Below are 14587 nucleotides of genomic sequence, written 5' to 3' on the forward strand. Positions count from 1 at the left end.
TTTATTCCAGATATTATCCACAGACTTTATTGTTTTGAATGTTATTTATCAGGGAACATTTAATTTTCTGCTTGGAAACACTAATTGGTTCCACATGGAGACACCAGCTCTACACATTCGTATTTTCTAGGGAGAAAGCTAGAGGAACTGCGGCAAACAAACATGATCTTTCTGTTTGTATAGATGACATTTGATGCACTTGCCCAACGAAAAGACTTTGCCTTTCTCCAAAACCATTTGTACTGTGATTTTCTCGGTCCGTTGCATACGAATTCCAGACCAGTTTCTCCGAAATGACTGGATGAAACCGGAAATATCCGGTTGATTTTTACCTAACTCAATCCCAGATATTGATACTGCCTCTGTGTTTGTGTATTCCAGATATTATCCACAACTTTATTGTTTTGAATGTTTTTTATCAGGGAACATTTAATTTTCTGCTTGGAAACACTAATTCTTTCCAAATGGAGACACCAGCTCTACACATTCGTATTTTCTAGGGAGAAAGCTACAGGAACTGCGACAAACAAACATGATCTTTTTGTTTGTATAGATGACATTTGATGCACTTGCCTAACGAAAAGACTTTGCTTTTCTCCAAAACCATTTCTACTGTGATTTTATCGGTCCATTGCATACGAATTCCACACCAGTTTCTCCGGATATGACTGGATGAAACCGGAAATATCCAGTTGATTTTTGCCTAACTCAATCCCAGATATTGTTACCGCCTCTGTGTTTGTTTATTCCTGATATTATCCACGGACTTTATTGTTTTGAATGTTTTTTTTTGGAAACATTTAATTCTCTGCTTGGAAACACTAATTGTTTCCACATGGAGACACCAGCTCTACACATTCATATTTTCTAGGAATAATGCTAGAGGAACAGCGGCAAACAAACATGATCTTTCTGTTTGTATAGATGACATTTGATGCACTTGCCTAACGAAAAGACTTTGCTTTTCTCCAAAACCATTTGTACTCGATTTTCTCGGTCCATTGCATACGGATTCCACAACAGTTTGTCCGGATATGACTGTAGGAAACCAGAAATATCCGGTTGTGTTTTGGGTAAATCAATCCGAAATATTGCTACACTCTGCGTTTGTGTTTTCTGGATATTATCGATGGACTTATTGTTTTGAATGTTTTTATCAGGGAACATTTAATTTTCTGCTTGGAAACACTAATTGTTTCCACATGGAGACACCAGCTCTACACATTCATATTTTCTAGTACGAAAGCTACAGGAACTGCGGCAAACAAACATGATCTTTCTGTTTGTATAGATGACATTTGATGCACTTGCCTAACGAAAAGACTTTGCTTTTCTCCAAAACCATTTGTACTGTGATTTTCTCGGTCCATTGCATACGAATTTCACACCAGTTTCTCCGGATATGACTGGATGAAACCGGAAATATCCAGTTTTGTTTTGGCTAACTCAATCCCAGATATTGTTACTGCCTCTGTGTTTGTTTATTCCAGATATTATCCACAGACTTTATTGTTTTGAATGTTATTTATCAGGGAACATTTAATTTTCTGCTTGGAAACACTAATTGGTTCCACATGGAGACACCAGCTCTACACATTCGTATTTTCTAGGGAGAAAGCTAGAGGAACTGCGGCAAACAAACATGATCTTTCTGTTTGTATAGATGACATTTGATGCACTTGCCCAACGAAAAGACTTTGCCTTTCTCCAAAACCATTTGTACTGTGATTTTCTCGGTCCATTGCATACGAATTTCACACCAGTTTCTCCGGATATGACTGGATGAAACCGGAAATATCCAGTTTTGTTTTGGCTAACTCAATCCCAGATATTGTTACTGCCTCTGTGTTTGTCTATTCCAGATATTATCCACAGACTTTATTGTTTTGAATGTTATTTATCAGGGAACATTTAATTTTCTGCTTGGAAACACTAATTGGTTCCACATGGAGACACCAGCTCTACACATTTGTATTTTCTAGGGAGAAAGCTAGAGGAACTGCGGCAAACAAACATGATATTTCTGTTTGTATAGATGACATTTGATGCACTTGCCTAACGAAACGACTTTGCTTTTCTCCAAAACCGTTTTTACTGTGATTTTCTGGTCCATTGCATACGAATTCCACACCAGTTTGTCCGGATATGACTGGATGAAACCGGAAATATCTGGTTGATTTTTGCCTAACTCAATCCCAGATATTGTTACCGCCTCTGTGTTTGTTTATTCCTGATATTATCCACGGACTTTATTGATTTGAATGTTTTTTTTTCAGGAAACATTTAATTCTCTGCTTGGAAACACTAATTGTTTCCACATGGAGACACCAGCTCTACACATTCGTATTTTCTAGGAAGAAAGCTAGAGGAACTGCGGCAAACAAACATGATTTTTCTGTTTGTATAGATGACATTTGATGCACTTGCCTAATGAAAAGACTTTGCTTTTCTCCAAAACGATTTTTACTGTTATTTTCTCGGTCCATTGCATACCAATCCCACACCAGTTTCTCCAGAAATGAGTGGATGAAAACGGAAATATCCGGTTGATTTTTGCCTAACTCAATCCCAGATATTGTTACCGCCTCTGTGTTTGTTTATTCCTGATATTATCCACGGACTTTATTGTTTTGAATGTTTTTTTTTTGGAAACATTTAATTCTCCGCTTGGAAACACTAATTGTTTCCACATGGAGACACCAGCTCTACACATTCATATTTTCTAGGAATAATGCTAGAGGAACAGCGGCAAACAAACATGATCTTTCTGTTTGTATAGATGACATTTGATGCACTTGCCTACCGAAAAGACTTTGCTTTTATCCAAAACCATTTGTACTGTGATTTTCTCAGTCCATTGCATACGAATTCCACACCAGTTTGTCCGGATATGACTGTAGGAAACCAGAAATATCCGGTTGTGTTTTGGGTAACTCAATCCGAAATATTGCTACAGACTCTGTGTTTGTGTTTTCTGGATATTATCGATGGACTTATTGTTTTGAATATTTTTATCAGGGAACATTTAATTTTCTGCTTGGAAACACTAATTGTTTCCACATGGAGACACCAGCTCTACACATTCGTATTTTCTAGTACGAAAGCTAGAGGAACTGCGGCAAACAAACATGATCTTTCTGTTTGTATAGATGACATTTGATGCACTTGCCTAACGGAAAGACTTTGCTTTTCTCCAAAACCATTTCTACTGTGATTTTCTCGGTCCATTGCATACGAATTTCACACCAGTTTCTCCGGATATGACTGGATGAAACCGGAAATATCCAGTTTTGTTTTGGCTAACTCAATCCCAGATATTGTTACTGCCTCTGTGTTTGTTTATTCCAGATATTATCCACAGACTTTATTGTTTTGAATGTTATTTATCAGGGAACATTTAATTTTCTGCTTGGAAACACTAATTGGTTCCACATGGAGACACCAGCTCTACACATTCGTATTTTCTAGGGAGAAAGCTAGAGGAACTGCGGCAAACAAACATGATCTTTCTGTTTGTATAGATGACATTTGATGCACTTGCCCAACGAAAAGACTTTGCCTTTCTCCAAAACCATTTGTACTGTGATTTTCTCGGTCCGTTGCATACGAATTCCAGACCAGTTTCTCCGAAATGACTGGATGAAACCGGAAATATCCGGTTGATTTTTACCTAACTCAATCCCAGATATTGATACTGTCTCTGTGTTTGTGTATTCCAGATATTATCCACAACTTTATTGTTTTGAATGTTTTTTATCAGGGAATATTTAATTTTCTGCTTGGAAACACTAATTCTTTCCACATGGAGACACCAGCTCTACACATTCGTATTTTCTAGGGAGAAAGCTACAGGAACTGCGACAAACAAACATGATCTTTTTGTTTGTATAGATGACATTTGATGCACTTGCCTAACGAAAAGACTTTGCTTTTCTCCAAAACCATTTCTACTGTGATTTTATCGGTCCATTGCATACGAATTCCACACCAGTTTCTCCGGATATGACTGGATGAAACCGGAAATATCCAGTTGATTTTTGCCTAACTCAATCCCAGATATTGTTACCGCCTCTGTGTTTGTTTATTCCTGATATTATCCACGGACTTTATTGTTTTGAATGTTTTTTTTTTGGAAACATTTAATTCTCTGCTTGGAAACACTAATTGTTTCCACATGGAGACACCAGCTCTACACATTCATATTTTCTAGGAATAATGCTAGAGGAACAGCGGCAAACAAACATGATCTTTCTGTTTGTATAGATGACATTTGATGCACTTGCCTAACGAAAAGACTTTGCTTTTCTCCAAAACCATTTGTACTCGATTTTCTCGGTCCATTGCATACGGATCCCACAACAGTTTGTCCGGATATGACTGTAGGAAACCAGAAATATCCGGTTGTGTTTTGGGTAAATCAATCCGAAATATTGCTACACTCTGTGTTTGTGTTTTCTGGATATTATCGATGGACTTATTGTTTTGAATGTTTTTATCAGGGAACATTTAATTTTCTGCTTGGAAACACTAATTGTTTCCACATGGAGACACCAGCTCTACACATTCGTATTTTCTAGTACGAAAGCTAGAGGAACTGCGGCAAACAAACATGATCTTTCTGTTTGTATAGATGACATTTGATGCACTTGCCTAACGAAAAGACTTTGCTTTTCTCCAAAACCATTTGTACTCGATTTTCTCGGTCCATTGCATACGGATTCCACACCAGTTTGTCCGGATATGACTGTAGGAAACCAGTAATATCCGGTTGTGTTTTGGTTAACTCAATCCGAAATATTGCTACACTCTGTGTTTGTGTTTTCTGGATATTATCGATGGACTTATTGTTTTGAATGTTTTTATCAGGGAACATTTAATTTTCTGCTTGGAAACACTAATTGTTTCCACATGGAGACACCAGCTCTACACATTCGTATTTTCTAGGAAGAAAGCTACAGGAACTGCGGCAAACAAACATGATCTTTCTGTTTGTATAGATGACATTTGATGCACTTGCCTAACGAAAAGACTTTGCTTTTCTCCAAAACCATTTGTACTGTGATTTTCTCGGTCCATTGCATACGAATTTCACACCAGTTTCTCCGGATATGACTGGATGAAACCGGAAATATCCAGTTTTGTTTTGGCTAACTCAATCCCAGATATTGTTACTGCCTCTGTGTTTGTCTATTCCAGATATTATCCACAGACTTTATTGTTTTGAATGTTATTTATCAGGGAACATTTAATTTTCTGCTTGGAAACACTAATTGGTTCCACATGGAGACACCAGCTCTACACATTTGTATTTTCTAGGGAGAAAGCTAGAGGAACTGCGGCAAACAAACATGATATTTCTGTTTGTATAGATGACATTTGATGCACTTGCCTAACGAAACGACTTTGCTTTTCTCCAAAACCGTTTTTACTGTGATTTTCTGGTCCATTGCATACGAATTCCACACCAGTTTGTCCGGATATGACTGGATGAAACCGGAAATATCTGGTTGATTTTTGCCTAACTCAATCCCAGATATTGTTACCGCCTCTGTGTTTGTTTATTCCTGATATTATCCACGGACTTTATTGATTTGAATGTTTTTTTTTCAGGAAACATTTAATTCTCTGCTTGGAAACACTAATTGTTTCCACATGGAGACACCAGCTCTACACATTCGTATTTTCTAGGAAGAAAGCTAGAGGAACTGCGGCAAACAAACATGATTTTTCTGTTTGTATAGATGACATTTGATGCACTTGCCTAATGAAAAGACTTTGCTTTTCTCCAAAACGATTTTTACTGTTATTTTCTCGGTCCATTGCATACCAATCCCACACCAGTTTCTCCAGAAATGAGTGGATGAAAACGGAAATATCCGGTTGATTTTTGCCTAACTCAATCCCAGATATTGTTACCGCCTCTGTGTTTGTTTATTCCTGATATTATCCACGGACTTTATTGTTTTGAATGTTTTTTTTTTGGAAACATTTAATTCTCCGCTTGGAAACACTAATTGTTTCCACATGGAGACACCAGCTCTACACATTCATATTTTCTAGGAATAATGCTAGAGGAACTGCGGCAAACAAACATGATCTTTCTGTTTGTATAGATGACATTTGATGCACTTGCCTACCGAAAAGACTTTGCTTTTATCCAAAACCATTTGTACTGTGATTTTCTCGGTCCATTGCATACGAATTCCACACCAGTTTGTCCGGATATGACTGTAGGAAACCAGAAATATCCGGTTGTGTTTTGGGTAACTCAATCCGAAATATTGCTACAGACTCTGTGTTTGTGTTTTCTGGATATTATCGATGGACTTATTGTTTTGAATATTTTTATCAGGGAACATTTAATTTTCTGCTTGGAAACACTAATTGTTTCCACATGGAGACACCAGCTCTACACATTCGTATTTTCTAGTACGAAAGCTAGAGGAACTGCGGCAAACAAACATGATCTTTCTGTTTGTATAGATGACATTTGATGCACTTGCCTAACGGAAAGACTTTGCTTTTCTCCAAAACCATTTCTACTGTGATTTTCTCGGTCCATTGCATACGAATTTCACACCAGTTTCTCCGGATATGACTGGATGAAACCGGAAATATCCAGTTTTGTTTTGGCTAACTCAATCCCAGATATTGTTATTGCCTCTGTGTTTGTTTATTCCAGATATTATCCACAGACTTTATTGTTTTGAATGTTATTTATCAGGGAACATTTAATTTTCTGCTTGGAAACACTAATTGGTTCCACATGGAGACACCAGCTCTACACATTCGTATTTTCTAGGGAGAAAGCTAGAGGAACTGCGGCAAACAAACATGATCTTTCTGTTTGTATAGATGACATTTGATGCACTTGCCTAACGAAAAGACTTTGCCTTTCTCCAAAACCATTTGTACTGTGATTTTCTCGGTCCGTTGCATACGAATTCCAGACCAGTTTCTCCGTAATGACTGGATGAAACCGGAAATATCCGGTTGATTTTTACCTAACTCAATCCCAGATATTGATACTGCCTCTGTGTTTGTGTATTCCAGATATTATCCACAGACTTTATTGTTTTGAATGTTTTTTATCAGGGAACATTTAATTTTCTGCTTGGAAACACTAATTCTTTCCACATGGAGACACCAGCTCTACACATTCGTATTTTCTAGGGAGAAAGCTACAGGAACTGCGACAAACACACATGATCTTTTTGTTTGTATAGATGACATTTGATGCACTTGCCTACCGAAAAGACTTTGCTTTTCTCCAAAACCATTTCTACTGTGATTTTCTCGGTCCATTGCATACGAATTACACACCAGTTTCTCCGGATATGACTGGATGAAACCGGAAATATCCAGTTGATTTTTGCCTAACTCAATCCCAGATATTGTTACCGCCTCTGTGTTTGTTTATTCCTGATATTATCCACGGACTTTATTGTTTTGAATGTTTTTTTTTTGGAAACATTTAATTCTCTGCTTGGAAACACTAATTGTTTCCACATGGAGACACCAGCTCTACACATTCATATTTTCTAGGAATAATGCTAGAGGAACAGCGGCAAACAAACATGATCTTTCTGTTTGTATAGATGACATTTGATGCACTTGCCTAACGAAAAGACTTTGCTTTTCTCCAAAACCATTTGTACTCGATTTTCTCGGTCCATTGCATACGGATTCCACACCAGTTTGTCCGGATATGACTGTAGGAAACCAGTAATATCCGGTTGTGTTTTGGTTAACTCAATCCGAAATATTGCTACACTCTGTGTTTGTGTTTTCTGGATATTATCGATGGACTTATTGTTTTGAATGTTTTTATCAGGGAACATTTAATTTTCTGCTTGGAAACACTAATTGTTTCCACATGGAGACACCAGCTCTACACATTCGTATTTTCTAGGAAGAAAGCTACAGGAACTGCGGCAAACAAACATGATCTTTCTGTTTGTATAGATGACATTTGATGCACTTGCCTAACGAAAAGACTTTGCTTTTCTCCAAAACCATTTGTACTGTGATTTTCTCGGTCCATTGCATACGAATTTCACACCAGTTTCTCCGGATATGACTGGATGAAACCGGAAATATCCAGTTTTGTTTTGGCTAACTCAATCCCAGATATTGTTACTGCCTCTGTGTTTGTCTATTCCAGATATTATCCACAGACTTTATTGTTTTGAATGTTATTTATCAGGGAACATTTAATTTTCTGCTTGGAAACACTAATTGGTTCCACATGGAGACACCAGCTCTACACATTTGTATTTTCTAGGGAGAAAGCTAGAGGAACTGCGGCAAACAAACATGATATTTCTGTTTGTATAGATGACATTTGATGCACTTGCCTAACGAAACGACTTTGCTTTTCTCCAAAACCGTTTTTACTGTGATTTTCTGGTCCATTGCATACGAATTCCACACCAGTTTGTCCGGATATGACTGGATGAAACCGGAAATATCTGGTTGATTTTTGCCTAACTCAATCCCAGATATTGTTACCGCCTCTGTGTTTGTTTATTCCTGATATTATCCACGGACTTTATTGATTTGAATGTTTTTTTTTCAGGAAACATTTAATTCTCTGCTTGGAAACACTAATTGTTTCCACATGGAGACACCAGCTCTACACATTCGTATTTTCTAGGAAGAAAGCTAGAGGAACTGCGGCAAACAAACATGATTTTTCTGTTTGTATAGATGACATTTGATGCACTTGCCTAATGAAAAGACTTTGCTTTTCTCCAAAACGATTTTTACTGTTATTTTCTCGGTCCATTGCATACCAATCCCACACCAGTTTCTCTGAAATGACTGGATGAAACCGGAAATATCCGGTTGATTTTTACCTAAGTCAATCCCAGATATTGATACTGCCTCTGAAAATGTGTATTCCAGATGTTATCCACAGACTTTATTGTTTTGAATGTTTTTTATCAGGGAACATTTAATTTTCTGCTTGGAAACACTAATTCTTTCCACATGGAGACACCAGCTCTACACATTCATATTTTCTAGGAATAATGCTAGAGGAACAGCGGCAAACAAACATGATCTTTCTGTTTGTATAGATGACATTTGATGCACTTGCCTAACAAAAAGACTTTGCTTTTCTCCAAAACCATTTGTACTCGATTTCCTCGGTCCATTGCATACGAATTCCACACCAGTTTGTCCGGATATGACTGTAGGAAACCAGAAATATCCGGTTGTGTTTTGGGTAACTCAATCCGAAATATTGCTACAGACTCTGTGTTTGTGTTTTCTGGATATTATCGATGGACTTATTGTTTTGAATATTTTTATCAGGGAACATTTAATTTTCTGCTTGGAAACCCTAATTGTTTCCACATGGAGACACCAGCTCTACACATTCGTATTTTCTAGGGAGAAAGCTAGAGGAACTGCGGCAAACAAACATGATCTTTCTGTTTGTATAGATGACATTTGATGCACTTGCCTAACGGAAAGACTTTGCTTTTCTCCAAAACCATTTCTACTGTGATTTTCTCGGTCCATTGCATACGAATTTCACACCAGTTTCTCCGGATATGACTGGATGAAACCGGAAATATCCAGTTTTGTTTTGGCTAACTCAATCCCAGATATTGTTACTGCCTCTGTGTTTGTCTATTCCAGATATTATCCACAGACTTTATTGTTTTGAATGTTATTTATCAGGGAACATTTAATTTTCTGCTTGGAAACACTAATTGGTTCCACATGGAGACACCAGCTCTACACATTCGTATTTTCTAGGGAGAAAGCTAGAGGAACTGCGGCAAACAAACATGATCTTTCTGTTTGTATAGATGACATTTGATGCACTTGCCTAACGAAAAGACTTTGCCTTTCTCCAAAACCATTTGTACTGTGATTTTCTCGGTCCGTTGCATACGAATTCCAGACCAGTTTCTCCGTAATGACTGGATGAAACCGGAAATATCCGGTTGATTTTTACCTAACTCAATCCCAGATATTGATACTGCCTCTGTGTTTGTGTATTCCAGATATTATCCACAGACTTTATTGTTTTGAATGTTTTTTATCAGGGAACATTTAATTTTCTGCTTGGAAACACTAATTCTTTCCACATGGAGACACCAGCTCTACACATTCGTATTTTCTAGGGAGAAACTACAGGAACTGCGACAAACACACATGATCTTTTTGTTTGTATAGATGACATTTGATGCACTTGCCTACCGAAAAGACTTTGCTTTTCTCCAAAACCATTTCTACTGTGATTTTCTCGGTCCATTGCATACGAATGACACACCAGTTTCTCCGGATATGACTGGATGAAACCGGAAATATCCAGTTGATTTTTGCCTAACTCAATCCCAGATATTGTTACCGCCTCTGTGTTTGTTTATTCCTGATATTATCCACGGACTTTATTGTTTTGAATGTTTTTTTTTTGGAAACATTTAATTCTCTGCTTGGAAACACTAATTGTTTCCACATTGAGACATCAGCTCTACACATTCATATTTTCTAGGAATAATGCTAGAGGAACAGCGGCAAACAAACATGATCTTTCTGTTTGTATAGATGACATTTGATGCACTTGCCTAACGAAAAGACTTTGCTTTTCTCCAAAACCATTTGTACTCGATTTTCTCGTTCCATTGCATACGAATTCCACACCAGTTTGTCCGGATATGACTGTAGGAAACCAGAAATATCCGGTTGTGTTTTGGGTAACTCAATCCGAAATATTGCTACAGACTCTGTGTTTGTGTTTTCTGGATATTATCGATGGACTTATTGTTTTGAATGTTTTTATCAGGGAACATTTAATTTTCTGCTTGGAAACACTAATTGTTTCCACATGGAGACACCAGCTCTACACATTCGTATTTTCTAGTACGAAAGCTAGAGGAACTGCGGCAAACAAACATGATCTTTCTGTTTGTATAGATGACATTTGATGCACTTGCCTAACGAAAAGACTTTGCTTTTCTCCAAAACCATTTCTACTGTGATTTTCTCGGTCCATTGCATACGAATTTCACACCAGTTTCTCCGGATATGACTGGATGAAACCGGAAATATCCAGTTTTGTTTTGGCTAACTCAATCCCAGATATTGTTACTGCCTCTGTGTTTGTCTATTCCAGATATTATCCACAGACTTTATTGTTTTGAATGTTATTTATCAGGGAACATTTAATTTTCTGCTTGGAAACACTAATTGGTTCCACATGGAGACACCAGCTCTACACATTTGTATTTTCTAGGGAGAAAGCTAGAGGAACTGCGGCAAACAAACATGATATTTCTGTTTGTATAGATGACATTTGATGCACTTGCCTAACGAAACGACTTTGCTTTTCTCCAAAACCGTTTTTACTGTGATTTTCTGGTCCATTGCATACGAATTCCACACCAGTTTGTCCGGATATGACTGGATGAAACCGGAAATATCTGGTTGATTTTTGCCTAACTCAATCCCAGATATTGTTACCGCCTCTGTGTTTGTTTATTCCTGATATTATCCACGGACTTTATTGATTTGAATGTTTTTTTTTCAGGAAACATTTAATTCTCTGCTTGGAAACACTAATTGTTTCCACATGGAGACACCAGCTCTACACATTCGTATTTTCTAGGAAGAAAGCTAGAGGAACTGCGGCAAACAAACATGATTTTTCTGTTTGTATAGATGACATTTGATGCACTTGCCTAATGAAAAGACTTTGCTTTTCTCCAAAACGATTTTTACTGTTATTTTCTCGGTCCATTGCATACCAATCCCACACCAGTTTCTCTGAAATGACTGGATGAAACCGGAAATATCCGGTTGATTTTTACCTAAGTCAATCCCAGATATTGATACTGCCTCTGAAAATGTGTATTCCAGATGTTATCCACAGACTTTATTGTTTTGAATGTTTTTTATCAGGGAACATTTAATTTTCTGCTTGGAAACACTAATTCTTTCCACATGGAGACACCAGCTCTACACATTCATATTTTCTAGGAATAATGCTAGAGGAACAGCGGCAAACAAACATGATCTTTCTGTTTGTATAGATGACATTTGATGCACTTGCCTAACAAAAAGACTTTGCTTTTCTCCAAAACCATTTGTACTCGATTTCCTCGGTCCATTGCATACGAATTCCACACCAGTTTGTCCGGATATGACTGTAGGAAACCAGAAATATCCGGTTGTGTTTTGGGTAACTCAATCCGAAATATTGCTACAGACTCTGTGTTTGTGTTTTCTGGATATTATCGATGGACTTATTGTTTTGAATATTTTTATCAGGGAACATTTAATTTTCTGCTTGGAAACCCTAATTGTTTCCACATGGAGACACCAGCTCTACACATTCGTATTTTCTAGGGAGAAAGCTAGAGGAACTGCGGCAAACAAACATGATCTTTCTGTTTGTATAGATGACATTTGATGCACTTGCCTAACGGAAAGACTTTGCTTTTCTCCAAAACCATTTCTACTGTGATTTTCTCGGTCCATTGCATACGAATTTCACACCAGTTTCTCCGGATATGACTGGATGAAACCGGAAATATCCAGTTTTGTTTTGGCTAACTCAATCCCAGATATTGTTACTGCCTCTGTGTTTGTCTATTCCAGATATTATCCACAGACTTTATTGTTTTGAATGTTATTTATCAGGGAACATTTAATTTTCTGCTTGGAAACACTAATTGGTTCCACATGGAGACACCAGCTCTACACATTCGTATTTTCTAGGGAGAAAGCTAGAGGAACTGCGGCAAACAAACATGATCTTTCTGTTTGTATAGATGACATTTGATGCACTTGCCTAACGAAAAGACTTTGCCTTTCTCCAAAACCATTTGTACTGTGATTTTCTCGGTCCGTTGCATACGAATTCCAGACCAGTTTCTCCGTAATGACTGGATGAAACCGGAAATATCCGGTTGATTTTTACCTAACTCAATCCCAGATATTGATACTGCCTCTGTGTTTGTGTATTCCAGATATTATCCACAGACTTTATTGTTTTGAATGTTTTTTATCAGGGAACATTTAATTTTCTGCTTGGAAACACTAATTCTTTCCACATGGAGACACCAGCTCTACACATTCGTATTTTCTAGGGAGAAACTACAGGAACTGCGACAAACACACATGATCTTTTTGTTTGTATAGATGACATTTGATGCACTTGCCTACCGAAAAGACTTTGCTTTTCTCCAAAACCATTTCTACTGTGATTTTCTCGGTCCATTGCATACGAATTACACACCAGTTTCTCCGGATATGACTGGATGAAACCGGAAATATCCAGTTGATTTTTGCCTAACTCAATCCCAGATATTGTTACCGCCTCTGTGTTTGTTTATTCCTGATATTATCCACGGACTTTATTGTTTTGAATGTTTTTTTTTTGGAAACATTTAATTCTCTGCTTGGAAACACTAATTGTTTCCACATTGAGACATCAGCTCTACACATTCATATTTTCTAGGAATAATGCTAGAGGAACAGCGGCAAACAAACATGATCTTTCTGTTTGTATAGATGACATTTGATGCACTTGCCTAACGAAAAGACTTTGCTTTTCTCCAAAACCATTTGTACTCGATTTTCTCGTTCCATTGCATACGAATTCCACACCAGTTTGTCCGGATATGACTGTAGGAAACCAGAAATATCCGGTTGTGTTTTGGGTAACTCAATCCGAAATATTGCTACAGACTCTGTGTTTGTGTTTTCTGGATATTATCGATGGACTTATTGTTTTGAATGTTTTTATCAGGGAACATTTAATTTTCTGCTTGGAAACACTAATTGTTTCCACATGGAGACACCAGCTCTACACATTCGTATTTTCTAGTACGAAAGCTAGAGGAACTGCGGCAAACAAACATGATCTTTCTGTTTGTATAGATGACATTTGATGCACTTGCCTAACGAAAAGACTTTGCTTTTCTCCAAAACCATTTCTACTGTGATTTTCTCGGTCAATTGCATACAAATTTCACACCAGTTTCTCCGGATATGACTGGATGAAACCGGAAATATCCAGTTTTGTTTTGGCTAACTCAATCCCAGATATTGTTACTGCCTCTGTGTTTGTCTATTCCAGATATTATCCACAGACACTATTGTTTTGAATGTTATTTATCAGGGAAGATTTAATTTTCTGCTTGGAAACACTAATTGGTTCCACATGGAGACACCAGCTCTACACATTCGCATTTTCTAGGGAGAAAGCTAGAGGAACTGCGGGAAACAAACATGATATTTCTATTTGTATCTATGAGATTTTATGCACTTGCCTAACGAAAAGACTTTGCTTTTCTCCAAAACCGTTTTTACTGTGTTTTTCTAGTCCATTGCATACGAATTCCACACCAGTTTGTCCGGATATGACTGGATGAAACCGGAAATATCTGGTTGATTTTTGCCTAACTCAATCCCAGATATTGTTACCGCCTCTGTGTTTGTTATTCCTGATATTATCCACGGACTTTATTGTTTTGAATTTTTTTTTTCAGGAAACATTTAATTTTCTGCTTGGAAACACTAATTCTTTCCACATGGAGACACCAGCTCTACACATTCGTATTTTCTA

The sequence above is a fragment of the Lepus europaeus genome, chromosome 23 (genome assembly GCF_033115175.1).
Source record: "Lepus europaeus isolate LE1 chromosome 23, mLepTim1.pri, whole genome shotgun sequence".
Lineage (NCBI taxonomy): Eukaryota > Metazoa > Chordata > Mammalia > Lagomorpha > Leporidae > Lepus > Lepus europaeus.